Source organism: Podarcis pityusensis (assembly GCF_964106645.2).
Source record: "Podarcis pityusensis genome assembly, chromosome: 16".
NCBI classification, from domain to species: domain Eukaryota; kingdom Metazoa; phylum Chordata; class Lepidosauria; order Squamata; family Lacertidae; genus Podarcis; species Podarcis pityusensis.
In genome coordinates this window covers 12685591-12701697 of record NC_138041.1, presented here as the reverse complement: position 1 = coordinate 12701697, position 16107 = coordinate 12685591, and the positions used below count along the sequence as shown (strand labels likewise).

General features: G+C 46.3%; 2 long non-coding RNA genes across 3 annotated transcripts; both read left to right on the top strand.

The window, feature by feature from the left end:
• The first annotated feature begins 3909 nt into the window (after positions 1-3909).
• Positions 3910-5569, top strand: LOC308465585. Its single transcript, XR_013980508.1, has 2 exons — positions 3910-4291; positions 5242-5569. It is a non-coding gene; the product is annotated as an uncharacterized lncRNA (long non-coding RNA).
• A 2367-nt stretch (positions 5570-7936) lies between these two features.
• On the top strand, positions 7937-15361 carry LOC308465678. 2 transcript variants are annotated; one of them, XR_013980532.1, is made up of 3 exons: positions 7937-7987; positions 10309-10574; positions 15034-15361. It is a non-coding gene; the product is annotated as an uncharacterized lncRNA (long non-coding RNA). The 2 variants fall into 2 exon arrangements; XR_013980533.1 differs by lacking the exon at positions 7937-7987 and adding an exon at positions 9070-9194.
• Positions 15362-16107: the final 746 nt, after the last annotated feature.

Genomic DNA, 16107 nt, shown 5'->3' with positions numbered 1-16107 from the left:
CTTACTCCTCCCCTCCCCTCTGCTCCTGGCGGCCTCTCTCACCCTCTGCCTCCTTCCCCCGCAAGGGTTGAAAGGGACGTTTCATACATTCCATATTTGGACACATTCCAGGCCACCTGTCACTTGTGCCTTTCATGGGCATTTATGGCTCAGCTGCTGGGGGAAGCCAGACCCCACCTGCTTACCTCTCACCCCTCACCAGTCTGGCCTCCCTCCTTCTCCCATCTCTGTTTTGCAGACACTTGCAAGGCCAAGAGGGGGGGGATGGGGGGGGCGGTCCAGACCCCCTGCTTGCAGTAACCATGGCAAAAACCATTCCCCAGCCATTTACGGCTGTGACACAGAGACCTGGGAAATCATTTGCATTCAGAGCAGTCTGTAAAGATCCATTTGCTGCCTTCGGATTGCGAGAGATGGAGGCACTTTGCTCAGGGGTCTTATTTTTAGATGCAAGTGGGCAGCCCGTGGCCTGTGGACCAGAAGCAGTTCTCTACCTCCTCTCCAAAGAGAGGGGGAAAGGTGTTTTTTTTTTTTTAGGTTTCAAAGCACTTTAAACAATCTGGTTCCCCGCCCCCCAGATAATTCTGGGAACTGTAGTTTGTTAGGAGTGCTGAAAGTAGTTAGAGAAGGCTCCCTACAGTGGTACCTCAGGTTACATACGCTTCAGGTTACAGACGCTTCAGGTTACAGACTCCACTAACCCAGAAATAGTACCTCGGGTTAAGAACTTTGCTTCAAGATGAGAACAGAAATCGTGTGGCAGCGGAACGGCGGCAGCGGGAGGCCTCATTAGCTAAAGTGGTACCTCAGGTTAAGAACAGTTTCAGGTTAAGAACGGACCTCCAGAACGAACTAAGTTCTTAACCTGAGGTACCACTGTATTCCTATTCACAGAAAGATATAATTCCCAGAGTGCTTGAGCAATCAATCTGTCTTCATAGGAAACTTGGGGAATTGTAGCTCTGTGAAGAGAATAAGGGTTCATTCCACAATGACATCTCCAGGTAGGGCTGCCTGAAACTTCCAATCCATGAATGCAGATAATTCTGAGCTAGACTGGTCTGACTCAGCATAAGGTAGATTCCTATGTTCCTACCTGCATGCCTAATGCTGAGTGCATCCTCTGAACTCCTTCGCTCCAGACTGCAGAGGTGGATCATGATGCAAAGCTTTCCCCTCCTGCTGTTTGAGTGGCATTGACTGAGGCTAACCGGAGGCCTCTACAAAGCTGCTAATCCTCCTCCTTTCACCAAGGGAGGCCTCTGCTAGTCAGCTGGCCTGGGCTTCTGCTGCTCCAGCATTTTTTAAAAGAGCAAATTGGGGGGGGGGTGCGAGTGAGAAGGCAGCCCAAGAGATGCCACCACCAGAAGCCTAGGGCTCACGATGCAAGCTGTGTTTACATGGATAAGTTCCAGTACCACGTCCGCTGGGCAGTGCCAAGGAACGTGTGTTCTTGGCCTCAGGGTCCTCCATTGCCCCCCAATGAAAGGGGATGCAGTGAATCTGGTTGCCCTCTCTGCTCCCAAAATACTCCGAAATCTGCATTTCCCAAAATGCACTTCTGCAGCCCAGCCAAGTGCATATATTAGTGAAAAGTGCATTAAAAGCGGGAATTGATTTGCCATAAAGGTATATATTGGGCAAAACGTCATAGCAAGAGAGGAGAAATCCACACTAAAATGCTGCCAAGTTTTCACGAGGACTTGTCTTTAAGAAATGCGCAAACTGATGTGGAAATGTGGAGAACAGGACTCGAGAGTGGAGAAATGAGAAACAGAATCCAGAATTAACAGATCCACCCATTCCTAGCCACAGGGTCCTCCTTGTTTGTCCTCATGTAAAGGGGTTGAAGCGAATCAAGTCCCTCCCACGGTGCTTCCAGCATAAGGTGGAGAGGGAGGTGGGAGACAGACAGAGAGCAAGTGGCCGAGGGCGAAAAGTCAAGGAGCTGCCTAGAGCATCCTGATGAAACCGACCGCGGAGGATGAGCCAGGAATAGCTAAGTGAGATCCATCCAGCCCTTATGTGGAAAAGTTTGTGTGGGAAAGTGGCACCTTGATTCCCATCTATGGCTGGGAAGGATGGGACAGGGCCAGTCAAAGAAGGGAACCTCCACGCTTGCTTCGTGAAACAGGACTATGGACATAAGCAAGGTCAGGCTTTCGGCAAATTGTGCTCAGTGCAAAATCCTAACCCGATGTGTGCATGGGCTGGGAGCCTGCTCAGGTGAGAACTGGTCCATCTAGATCTGTATTGTCTTCGCTGACTGGCAGCAGCTCTCCAGGGTTTGAGGCAGGAGACATTCCCAGTCTTTCCTGGAGACACTGGGGAATCTCCTGCATGTAAGTCTCCACCACCAAGCTGAAGCACCACCGTCTGTTAAGAGTGATGTATTGTCCTAGGGCTGTATGGGGTGTTAGGGGAGGAGTGGTGCTTCTGGTGGGAGACAGTCGTGCTCCTTCTGGGGTAGTTTGTCCACCTTTGGTCCCCACCCTGAACTCAGCTCTCACCTGTGGCTCCTAGAAGCTGTCAGCATGCAACAGTGGCCACACCCCGGAACAGCTTCAACTGGCTGGCTAAACCTGGTGAAGGTAGCTAGTGGGTCACAAAGTTAGGGACTTCCCTGGCATGTGAAGACAGGCATTGGCAGATTGAGCGGGCGAGGCCGAAGGTGGGTCCCATGGTCAAGAAGGTGGCTTCTGCAAGTTCTGCATGTGCTGCAGAGGAAAGTGAGAGGCAGATGGGGCTTGTCAACCTGGGAAGGAAGCCCATCTAGGAGAAGGAAGACACTGATCCTAAACCTCTGCAGCCTTGCAGGGTATATTCAGGAGAAGAAAAGGCTAAGAGGGAAAACCCTACACAAATCTGGAGTCCCTAGGATGGTTGGATGGCATCTTGGATGCCTCCTTCCGGCGACTCCTGCAGCTAAGCTGCCAAATGTATTGCTTTCCTTTCCTTTGGATCACATAATTGAGGCTGAGAGGGAGGTCTTGTCGTCCGGGCAGCCCAGGCCCTCCATATGCACTGCCCAGGCTTGGTACCCTAAGGAGGTCACTTTGGCACTGCTAGCTCTGTATTGCTGACAAGTGGCTGTAACTCACTAGAGTTATAGAGCAGAAAACTTTCCCAACCCCTGCCTTGAGATGCCCAGTATGCAAACCATTGAGCTGCCGTCGTTCCCCTGAAAAGAAAAACTAAGAGTCCAGTCCTCATGGTTCTGAATGAAGGACTGCATTAAGTAGGAACAAAGGAAACTGTCTTAAAGTGAATCAAATAAATGCTCCATCCAGTTCAGCAGCGTCCACACTGACTGGCAGCAGCTGTGTCCACAGGCGTCTCTCCTCGCCCAAGCAGGAAACGACAGGGGCTCAGTCTGGAGTTTTTTTGTACAAAGCAAGTGCTCTGCCCCTGAATCATAGAGTTGAAAGGGACCCCAAGGACCATCTAGTCCATCTCCCTGCAATGAAGGAATATCAACTAAAATCAGGGATATATATTTGATAAAATAAACGAATAGGAATATGCAATTAAGTGTATTGTAGGCATGGCTAGACGAAGGCAACCGAAGCAGTACATTGTGGGAAGACATGGAAAGCAAGCAACCACCGCAGGAGATCGGCTAAGACACAACTACTGTACAGGACTCTTAGCAAAGCTCTCTGCTTCGTAGATCTCGCGCCACTTCCTACGTAACTTGGCGTCGCCTTTCTGACTGCCCTTTTCTGAAGCCACTCCCCCGCCCCTTCTATCATGTCTGCAAGAGGGCGCAATACTATAACGGTGCTAATGACACTTCCGGTATGCTGGCCGGGGAGGATTTTCCATAGAGATGTGTAGGTCTAGAGTGACACCACCGCCAGAGTTGATTTTTTTCAGATTCCAAAGCAGATGAGTGAGGAGGGGGGCGGGCGGCACATTTCACCACAGAGGTGCTAAGGAATAGAGCGGCGCCATTCCATATAAGCCAAGATGGCGGCGTTCCTCCCCTTCCGGAAGTTCGGGGCTCTGACTCTAAGAGCCGCTCTATTTTTTCCTCTATGGAATCATTACGTTGGCCAATGGCGGCTGCCGATCTCGTTTATAACAGAAGTCCCGGCTCCTGTTAGAGCTCTATGGTCAGCCGCCATCTTGTTCTTGCTTCGTACCGGAGGAGAGGAGGAAGGTTGCATCTCTCGGCCTCATCATGTCCCTGCAGTTGCTGAGAAGAGCGGCGCTTAGGCTGCCCAGCCTGGCTCCCCAGCCTGCCAGAGGCATCACTGCCAAGGCCCCCAAGGATCCTATAGGGCCCATGGTAAGGAGGCCCCGGGGGAGGGTTATGGGGAGGAGGAGGATTCCGTTTTAAAAAAAAAATTGGAGACGAGAAAACGTAACAGAAATACAGAACCAGGAGGAAAAGCTTCCCAGAAAACAGGTGGCGCGGACCACCGCCGTTTCTCGTGGATATGGGTTACGTAAATCATAAATTATCCAAATAAAATGATATTTGGATTAGTGTGCACTTGGGGAGGTGATCTTGTGCTGTTCAAAAAAGGAGGTGGATGGGAGGGATACAGACACGTTAGACGTGTGACTGGTATTCAGCGTAGGCCCTTCCTGTGCTGCACATCTAAAGCAGTTATCGTGCCCCTTTAAACTGTCGTGGTCATTGAAAGATTGGTCATTGAAAGGTGTTTGGTTGGGTGGTATGATGTGTATCAATCAAGCTTGCTGCTAGGAAGGAGTTGAAGTTGGGCAAGAGATTGAGGGTGAGTGAGGACAGACGTCCCTTGTGGACTGCAGTGCAGGCAGGTTTGTGAGTACCTGGGCACCTAAAGGATGGGCGGTGTGAGGAGAGGGTTTCTGGTGGGAATGTTTGCATAATGCATATAACACAGAGCTTTTATAGATGTCATTTGTTACAGAGAGCCTTTTGGGCCTACCAAGTAATCCATTAATCTCTTGCTTCCTGTGCTTAGCTGATGTTCTCTGTCAGCTCTCAGTGGTGTCTTGTAGCTGGAGATGTGAACAGCCATGTCTGATTTTTTAAAATTTATTTTAAAGCATTATAGAGTAGTGTTTTCACATGTAGTAGCTTCAGCTGTGGTTGTTTCTTTGATTATGCAAATCGTCACTAGACACTCTTATCTCTAGCGCTGGCATTTAAAGGATTGGATCTAGCCCTGGGGCATCTGCTTGCTGCTGATCCTTCCTTCCCTCAAGTCTCAGGGCTGAGCACTGCTGCTTTTGTCTTCTCTTGTACAGGAGACGGTTATTGGCCTGACCACCTTCTTCATAGCATTCCTGGTCCCATCAGGCTGGATCCTGAAGAACTTGGAAAGCTACAAGACCAGAGAATGAAGGAAGAGTGGACCAACCCTCATCAGCCCTGAAGCACAGGTGCTACTTCCTCCCCAGATGCATGGCTTCCTCCATTCCAGGGAAGAGTTCTCTCCAAGGCCAATCTTCCATGGGGACCAATGTCCTGAAATAGACTCTCTGCTGCTTCCCAGCCGTCACAGAGGATGTAGTTCAAGATGGCAGCACTCCGGAGACTTAAATCTGTTACAATAAATCCTGTTACATTCCTGTACTTGTGTCCTCTTTTATCTCTTGTTAACTGTTGGCAGAACACATAGAATTATACTTTGAAACATCCCAAATAAATTGGTGCACAGTTATCTACAGTGGTACCTCACGTTACAAACACTTCGGGTTACAAACTCCACTAACCCAGAAGTAGTCCCACAGGTTGAGAACTTTGCCCCAGGATGAGAACGGAAATTGCACGCTGGCGGCAGCGGGGGGCCCCATAAGCGAAAGCACGCCTCAGGTTAAGAATGGTTTCGGGTTAAGAATGGACCTCCAGAACGAATTAAGTTTGTAACCCGAGGTACCACTGTATGTGCTTCCTCTGAGGAGCGCAATCAAACTTGCATCTCTTGTTATTATTAATTTATTGATACCCTGCCTTTCCCCCCGATGGGAATCAAAGCAGCTTACAATTGAAAATAAGAATCACTAAAAACATTGGGGGGGGGGACAAATTCTGACAGTGAAAAGTTAAAGTGGGGCTTATATTCGCGACCTTAACACTGCCAGCAAAGCGGAGTGACTCCCCCACCACCAAGCAAACAGCCCGGGAGCTTGGGCCATGGCGTGCAGCCCGCCTGCTGCTCCCAAACTTCCCTTGAGCCGTGGGAAGGGGGGGAGGCCGCCGGCAAAGCAGCACAGCTCTCCCCCCCCCCCCCGCAACTGGGAGCGCGGGCCATGGCGCGCAGCCCACCCACCGCTCCCATGAGCACAGGTCAGTTGCAGACCATGGGACTTGCCCTGAAGACAATACAAGTATTTTAAGCACAACATTTTTTTGTGTTTCAAAGGCACAGATGTCTGTTCAGTGTGAATGTAGCCCTAAGGTTGCAAAGCAGTGATAGGTGACCCCCACCTCCTCAAACGGTTGCATCAGAAATAAGCCATGCTATTCCCCTTCCTGTGCAAAAGTGAAAAATAACTTTGCTTGTTTTTGAGCTAATCTGAATTTGGACTGGAGGCCACCAGCTGCAGCCCTAATCCCCAAGCTTCCCTCCCTTATCTCCCCATAAGCCTCCCTGCCTGCCCCCTGCTCCTCCAATACCCTTTCCTTCCCACCCACCCACTCACTCACCCTCCAAACCCCTTTTTCCTGCCCCACATGCCTGGCTACTGTTGCTGACACAATCTGGGGGAAAACAGGAGCAGGGAAGAGAAAGAGGTCTCTTACCACCTCCCACTGGTGCCACATCCAAGAAGCCCACAGGGAAACTATTGAAACACCACTTGGGAGAAACTACATTTCCCAGGATCGACTTAGGGACACATTTATTAGGGGATTGTCTTTTTATTTCCCCCCTTGAATTTTAAAGGTGCGGCTTATATTTGGGTGCTGCTTATATTCGGGCCAATATGGTACTTTAAAAAGGATAATAATGAAAGCTCAGGGTTTGAGGCACTAATGAAGGCCTTTACAGACACCCAGTTGGTGATCCCCCCCCCATTTAGAATATCGATAATTGAATAGTGTGGATATTTAGGAGTAAAACGGCTAGCAGTAACAGAATGAATAATGTCATAGTCAATTTATTTATATACCCTATTTTCTACAAATGTATTTGTCGTTCACATTTTTTTTTTTAAAAAGGCTAAATAGTCATACAGTGACAATCCATAATAAAAAAGTAAAATAATATGACTACAGCATTAACACTAGAAACCCCCCCCAACAATTAACAGTTTAATGTAGGCCATATTGTAAGTGAACATAAAGATCACCCAAAGGTCAAGTAAAGCTATCTAATAACTTCCACATCCAAAAGTAGTACCCAAAGCTGACAGTGTTAGTATTTACACACCCAAAAGTCCTCTCTCAGAGCTGGAGAGTGGAATAAGGAAGGTAGAACCAATCTCTCCCCGGACAATGGTCAATGTAGGGTTTTATCCAATGCTAGTCTTGCACAGACTTGATCAGTTGCAATTAATGAACTCAAGGTAGTCATGCTCATTAAATTCAGTGGGTCTACTCTGAGTGAAGATTACCATATTTTTTTCAATGAATCTGGGGACACTTTTCAACTTCAATGGATTTTGTATGGGGGCTGATTTGTAAATCCAGGGACTGTCTCCGGAATACGGGGATGTCTGGTAACCTTACTCTGAGTACGGCCAGCATAGGATTCAATCCACAATCTCTTTAAAAGAGCTACTACAGCTGGTCCATCCTGGCCTTTTAATGGCTCAACAAATCATTTAATCCCCCAGCTCTTGCCAAGAGGCATCCATAGCCACGTGGAGAAAGGCAGGAATCAAGCAGGCCAATGAAAAAACTGGCTGACTTCGTTCCAATTTGTAGGAAAGCAGGACTGGATCTGACTGGCTGGCCAGTTAGTAAGGGGGCGGGAAGCAGGGGGGCGTTCAACCTAAATGCTTTCTTGCAACTTCATTCAAGCAGTGCAGTTTCTAAAGACATTTTTATGTAGGTAGTTTGTGTTCAACACTTTAGAGATGTGTGCATATCTAATATAAGTTACAATGCTAACTTGTCTGTGTCATAAGCTAAGTTTTACTGATTTGCAGTAGGGGTTTATTCCCAGGTAAATAGGGTTAGCATTGCAGCCTTCCTCTCATGACTTGGTTGGCTTGCTGAAATAGATATGATGGTTTTATGGTTTCTTGCTTAGTAATTACTTGCTTCTTATGGTTTCTTACAATTATTATACAGTATAGTATATTGTTAAAGTTGTACATGTTTTTGGCTGATTTTCCCCAGGCTTATTTTCTCCTCCATTACAGTGGTACCTCGGGTAAAGTACTTAATTCGTTCTGGAGGTCCGTACTTAACCTGAAACTGTTCTTAACCTGAAGTTTAACTAATGGGGCCTCCCGCTGCTGCCGCGCTGCTGGAGCACGATTTCTGTTCTCATCCTGAAGCAAAGTTCTTAACCTGAAGCACTATTTCTGGGTTAGCGGAGTCTGTAACCTGAAATGTATGTAACCTGAAGCGTATGTAACCCGAGGTACCACTGTATTGTATTCTGCTTTGGGAAAATATTGAAAGATGATAAACAAATATATGTAAGTAAATTTTTCATTTCTAAGTTGCAATGAAACTTTTGAGTGTCTTGTAATAGACTGACATAACTACTCATCAAGAAACGAATCAGCCCCCACTCCCTGTTTTTTTAGGTTTCAAAAACAGGATAGTGTGTTTTTTATGATGGCATGTTACTTTCCTTCTGCTGTTCTGAATCTATTGATTGTTTAGAGCACACTCTTTTATTTGGAAGTTTTAAAGTTTGGCAAAAAAAAAGAAAGAAAAAAAGACTGTGCCCTGCAAGCTTTTCAGCAGCAGTTTCTTTTTCATTCAAAACGAGTTTCGAGTTCCCGTCATATTGGGATTAATTAAAATGCATTGAAAGTGTGTTGCCTCTCATTGGCAGTAGGTGGCGCAGTTGTGTGGTTCTAAGGTCATTCTCTAGTTAAAGAGACATCCAGCTTTGCTTGGTTGTGATTCATTACATTTTATATTTTGCCTTCTGCCCAAGATGTAGCTCAAGACGGTGTATGTGGGGCTTCCAGTCTTCCATCCTGGTGGTATCAGGACAAAGACGAACTTTGCATTAGCAAGCTTGCTAGACTGATCATGTGTTTTTAGGACCATCTCCTGGGAATCTAGCCCATGGGTAGGCAAACTAAGGCCCGGGGGCCGGATCCGGCCCAATCGCCTTCTAAATCCAGCTTGCGAACAGTCCGGGGATCAGCGTGTTTTTACATGAGTAGAATGTGTCCTTTCATTTAAAATGCATCTCTGGGTGATTTGTGGGGCATAGGAATTCGTTCATTCCCCCCCCCCATATAGTCCGGCCCCCAACAAGATCTGAGGGACAGTGGACCGGCCCCCTGCTGAAAAAGTTTGCTGACCCCTGATCTAGCCTCTTAGTAGCAGTATAGTATAGTGGAAAGATTGTGGTTGCACTCAGGTGGGATTCCCTGTGGGAATTCCCATAGGTCATCTGGTTGTCCATAATGAGAACAAGAGGCTGGAAAGATTCTTGCCTTGCAGGGGGTTGGACTAGATGACCCTTGGGGTCCCTTCCAACTCTACAGTTCTATGACTAGGTGGGCATGTGGCTTGATCCAGCGGAGCTCTTCTTGAGGCAGAAATGTTCTTGGGTTTTTCATGTGAATTGAGGATGCCTTAGGAGCCTCCTCACAGGAAAACGAACTAGCTCTTATATAGCAAGATGGTAGCTCCACCGATGGTTCACTTTTTTGCCTGGTATAGTAAATGTTTTGTGAAAAGTTTCAGAAAGCCCAGCTTTCACTCCTTCCCATCTTTTGCAAGCAACAGGGAGCGGTGACAGGCTCTTGGCACATAAATCAACACGATAAGTTACTCTCCTGCCGATGGCCGTAGTGTCATATTTTGGCCAACTCCTGTTTCATTAGTTATATTGGTGTTCTTGGGTCCCCAAATGTTGGGACTACAAATACCATCTTCCGTAGCTATTTTTGCCAGTCAGCGATGATGGGAGTTGTAGTCCAACAACATCTTGGAATACAGGGTGCTATATCACAGGCAAGTCCTATTTCCTTGGTCCGAGCAATGCTCTGTGTTGGCAACTTCCTTTTTTTAAAAAATGATTTGCATATAGCATTTCAGTTTCATGCTCCATTTACGGGGTAGGCAAGTGGCTAAAACATGGCTGGACAACCTTTTTCAGCCTGAGGGTTAAATCTCACTTCTGGGTTGGCTGGTTTTTTTGCTTCCTTCCACTATGCTCCTTTTCCTCCCAGGGACACCATGTTGGAAGCCAACGCCATACCTGATGACACGGAGGCTTCAGTTCAAGAAATCCCAGAAGGTCCCAGAGTGGTCCAGACACCTCTGAGGAGCCAGCAGGAGAAAAGGAGTATAGAAGAGAGGTTGGGATTGTACCACACCCTGCCCAAGAGACGTGAACGCATTGGCTTCTATAAGGGCAGGCCCATCTCGTCCAAAGTAGACTCCTTCCGACTGAAGAAGCCCTTGTAGGCCTGCCATGGCTGAGTCTTCCCCTTTGGTAAGTCTTCCCTTCTCCCAGCCTCCCAAGTATGGGTAAGGGCAAAGGGTCATAGCTCAGGGACAGGACATCTGCTTTCCATGCAGAAGGTCCCAGGTGGCAAAAAAGAAAGAAGTCCAGTCGTGAGGGGTTCCTCCTGGATTGTTAGCAGACTCTGCATAAATAGCTGAGCTCTAAGTGGGAAGATCCCCTTCATGGATCACTGCCTTGCCTTGGCGAAGGGGCTTGAATAACTCAGAGAAGCTATGAGCTATGCCGTGCAGGGCCACCCAAGATGGACAGGTCATAGTGGAGCGTTTTGACCAAACGTAATCCACCTGGAGCAGGAACCGGCAAGCCACTCCAGTATCCCTGCCAAGAAAACTCCATGGACAAAGACAACAGGCATATGAGTGCCTGGTCCATGGGGTCACGAAGAGTCAGACACGACTAAACAACAACAACAAGTGGGAAGATACCGGCGAAACTAAAAGAGTTTGCTGGTTTGTGTGAGGCATTTCTTAGGAGGGAGGAGGCAGAGAGCAAACAAAGCTGGAGACACAGTGCCTGCAAAGTACCTGCAAAGTACCTAACTAAAGGATGGGTTCAGCTGAGCTTACCCCTGGGAAGCTGTGAAGTGCCCACCTTTTGTTCACAGGTATACTGCCTTTTTGAAACACTTACCACGATGTTATTTCAATACAGTGTTATTTCAATACAGTACCGGTAATCAAGGTATTCAACAGTACAGCCAAACCTCAGTTGTAATCCATTCCGGAAGACTGTTCAACTTTTGAAACGTTCGACAACGAGGCGCAGCTTCTGACTGGTTGGAAGGGCTTCTTGCACTCAAGCGGAAGCCGCATCAGATGTTCGGGTTCCAAGAAACGTTTGAAAACCGGAGCATTTACTTCCGGGTTTTTGGCGTTTGGGAGCCGAAACGTACTATAACGGAGGCATTCGGGAACCGAGGTTTGACTGTATGACGATTTATTGCACAGCCCTAGACATGGCCCCTTGGTTCAAAAAAGTTCCCCTGTTAGGCTGCTGGACTAGGATTTGGGAGAGCAATATTCAAATCCCCATTCAACCTTGATGCTCACTGGGAAATGTTGGGACAACATCAGTCTCTCAGCCAAGCCTACCTCGTGGGGTTGTTGTGAGGGAAATAGGGAGAGCAGGCCACCTTTAGCTCCTTGCAGGAAAGGTGGGCTATCAATGGAGCAATTCAGTAAGTAAGTAAATAAAACTACTCCCATTCTCATCCGCTTTGGGTCCATTGCCTCCCTTAGAAGCCAACTCTTGAGGGGAAATGAATGTGTCCTTTATCCACAGCCTGCATCTCCCACATTGCAAGAGCCAAAGTATGTTTTGAACTGTTGGTGACATACTGTCAGACAACTGTGCGCTGTTGTTTTTCTAATATATATTTAACCCAAAAGAACAAACAGTTCTGGCTTTTAAATCTGTGTTGAACAGACTGCTGCAGAGCTAAACGAAAACAAGCTGGGGGACCCCCCTCCTGTCCTCAGCAGTGTGGAATAGAGGCAAGGCTGAGGCTCACGAGAAAACAACCCTTTCCCCCTCTGAAATGCCGGAGGTATGTTTTTACGTCCCCTGAGGTTGTGCATGTGCACATTCTTTCCTTCAAAGAATTATAAGCGCTGTAGCTTACCCCTTGAAGAATGGGAACTGTAGTTTAAGGGTGCTGGGAATTGTAGCTTTGTGAGGGGTAAATGACAGTTCCCAGGATTCTTGGAGTAGGAAGGAAGCCATGTGCTTTTAAATGAATGGTGTGGATGTGACCTGAAACAATTGTCAAATCAATTCATTATATTTGTTACCATGACAGAATGTTTTGAAAGCCTTGAAAATTAGTTGATCACTGCGTGCTTACACACACTTTTACACACACACACACACACACACACACAACATGGGGCTTTGCTTCTCCACTTCAGGTCCAGCTGCGCCATTACCTGCCCCACAGGTGGGCGTAGCTTGGGCAAAATGGCCTTGTGGGACCCAATGGGGAGACTTAGTGGGCATAGCCAAGGGCTGCAGATTCCCCACCCCTGTCTTAGCTAATCTGAAGCCACCTACAAGTTTCTATTGGAAATTTGTGCTTTGTAAGACAGGACTCTATTCTTTTATTTCTGGTAGTCCATTCCCTTCAGATCTTATCATTTCTCAGATGCCTTCGTACACTTCTTTTGCTGCTGTAAACAAGTACTTTGACTTTTCTCCATTTTAAATTGCTCCGCAACTGTCGAGTAATTGCTGTATTGATCTTTGTCTGGAAATGTCAAGTTTCTCCAACTGTCCTTCTAGAGAATTTTCCTGCTACATACCGTAATTATCATCTGGTTTCACTTTTGCTGCTCTACTAAACTGGCAGGATCTTTAAAAATAAATAAATCTGCATGAGCTAATGCAGGTAAATCAGTATTTGACCTTAACGGCATTTAAATGCTGTATTCATATGTCTTATTTTAATTTGGCTTCTGTTTCCATCCAAGTGTTTCTTCAAAGTAATCATAAAACGACCAATTAGTACATAGAGTGCCTGGGGAGGGGGGGTTGTCAAGCTTTTACCTTTTACAATCTGAATAAATGTTTACTAATTACAGGTAACCCTGCATTAATCTCATCTGACCTCCTGGTTAATATGGGAAACAACATTCCGTTGGGCTTCGAGATAGCTGTGAACGAGCAGATTAATGAGTGCTAATGACGGTGCCGATCTGTTGCAAAACCAATTAACGCAGATTGGAACGTTGTTAAAATCCATTTTTAAAAAATAAAATAAAATAAATGAGCTTCCTTATCCGTCTTGTGGAATAAATATGGGGCTTTGTACCTTTTTTGCAAAATGGCAGATAATGAGAAGATGTGTAAGTTATCTCCCATAGAACTGGATGTTGTGTGTCAAATTATTGAAAGGGGTGAGAGGTTGGGATGAATTGTAATTGACTTGGCTATTCTTTATGAAGTAGCATCACTAAATCAAAAGGGCAAGCTGCAAATCATTAATAATACTGAAACAAGCAACTGGGAGGATCATGACTGGATAGCTCAGTCGATTAGAGCATAGTGCTGAAAACGCCAAGGAGGCTGCAGGTTCAGTCCCCGTATGGGACAGCTGCACAGGGGGTTGGACTAGATGATCCTCAGGATCCCTTCCAACTCTACAAATATATGAATCTATGACAGCTATGTGTTGTGACCCATAGGTCAGCTAGGAAGCTGGACACGTCTTTTATTTGGATGTATTGTTTTAAAACTGGGAGTTTCCATAACCATACTTGTGGGCACCTCCTGCTTTTCCATGATCTCCTATTTCCTACTGTGAAAGCAACAGCCTTCCCCCGCCCTCCATGGCATTTGCCTCAGCAGCAGCTGTTCACAGGTACATTTGACTTGTACATGGAAGTTCCATTTAGATGCCATGGGTCATAAATATACCTTTCTCCACAAATTTGGCTGCCTCTAGACTGTCGGCATTGCGTAGAAGGAATTCAAGCAGACATTGAGAAAGTTAGGTTTGTGTAATTAAAGCACTTAGTCGCCCTACCGCGACAATCCCGCTTAAAAAGAAGGAAAGAAATGGATGTTTTGTGGTTAGGAAAGTGACAGCGAAATGTGCTGGAAAGTGTAGGAAGAATAAATGATTAATAAGATGTCTGACCACTGTGCAAGCAAATAAGGACAGATGCAGGAAGAATATTTGTTGCCTTTTATTCTTCCCACAGAGAAATTGGAGCAAATGCTCAATAAAGACTGGATATAATCTAACCTCTGCATAAGCTTTGTGCAAACATATCGGGATGAACGCTTTAGCAAGCAGGTCAACTGGAGATGCCCTTTTGTTAACCTGCTGCTTTTTACAGGCATTGAAATGGTCATGTTGCATCCTGTGGTGGTAAATTCCATGTTAAGTGAACCTTCTTAGAAGGAACGTAAAATGCTATGAGAGAAGTAAAGGTAAAGGGACCCCTGACCATTAGGTCCAGTCATGACCGACTCTAGGGTTGCGGCGTTCATCTCGCTTCATTGGCCGAGGGAGCCGGCGTACAGCTTCCGGGTCATGTGACCAGCATGACTAAGCCACTTCTGGCGAACCAGAGCAGCGCACGGAAACGCCGTTTACCTTCCCGCTGGAGCGGTACCTATTTATCTACTTGCACTTTGGCGTGCTTTCGAACTGCTAGGTTGGCAGGAGCAGGGATTCAAACTGCCGACCTTCTGATCAGCAAGTCCTAGGCTCTGTGGTTTAACCCACAACGCTACCCATGTCCCATGAGAGAAGTAAGATTAACTAAAACAAGAAAGGAAGACTAGTCCTACTACAGTTTCGCCTTCTCGAAAGGGTCACTGTGAGGCATATGCCTTTGATCTCAATGTGCAGTTTTTTTTTTTTTTTTAAGATCTGCAGTGTTTTCTTTCTGCTAAACTATTTTCTCCTCCTTCTTTCTTACAGTTCTGTTACCAGGATTCTGGTGCATCCGTGAAGCAAACATCTCTTTGGATAAATTAAGAGCCGCAACGACCTGCCGTATGAAATTCCATGCACATTCACAAGCACCCATATGAACTGCATTTTGCTCTTGTCTCTAGCAAGGTTGCTCTGGTCTCCTCCTCCTCCTCCTTGCCCTCTGCCTTCTTCTTCTTTTTGCAAACCTTGAAGCTTTCAATGCTAAAGAATCTTCATAAGGCAAACACTTCCATGTTAGAAGGATTAAGTTGGGGCACTGAATATGTATATAACTTCTGCTGTACAAAATGATTCTCCTCTGTTTCTCATTAGGTTTCACCGTTATTTCATTATAATCATTTTGTAATAAAAAGATTTGAAACCTCTTCAGGCTTTTAGGTATACTTAAGATGAAAAGCTTTTTATTTCTTTGCTGCGTTGAGAGAAATGAGTGCTACCTTCTATCTTCATACACCAGTATTTGCTGAATTATCAGGATAGTATATGATAAACATGATCCAAATCACAAAATAAAAACAGGGGTAAATGTATACTAAAATTGGTACTAACATATAACGCATTGAAAGTCGGAGTGTGAAAAGGTAACAGGTACAAGGACCTATTTCACCCTGATAAAACACGGCCAGGCATTGGCAGAATGAGAATCACATTATAAGTGATGATGAGAGTAAAAGAATCATTTTGAGGGAGTGGGGGAAAGAAAAACCTTGGAAAACAATGTGTAGGTTGTTTGGGGTTCACCAAACTCCAACGTGAAATAATATTTTTGCATGCTTCCTTGTGACAGAGCTATATGGCGGTGGGAGACAGCTGGCCCCTATGAAGCGGGGTGGTGAACCTCAGAGCTGTGGGCCAAATGTGGCCCTCCAGGACTCTCTAGCAGGCCCTCAGAACTCTCCCTAGGCCACACCCATCACTGGCCCTGCTTTGCACCCTCCTTGAATATTTTTGCCTGTTGGAATGTGTCATTGAGTTCTGATCCTGTCTCTTGCTTCCCTGGATAGAGGATAGAATGTGCGTGTAATAAGTAGCCTGCTTTCACAATGCTAAAATTTACAC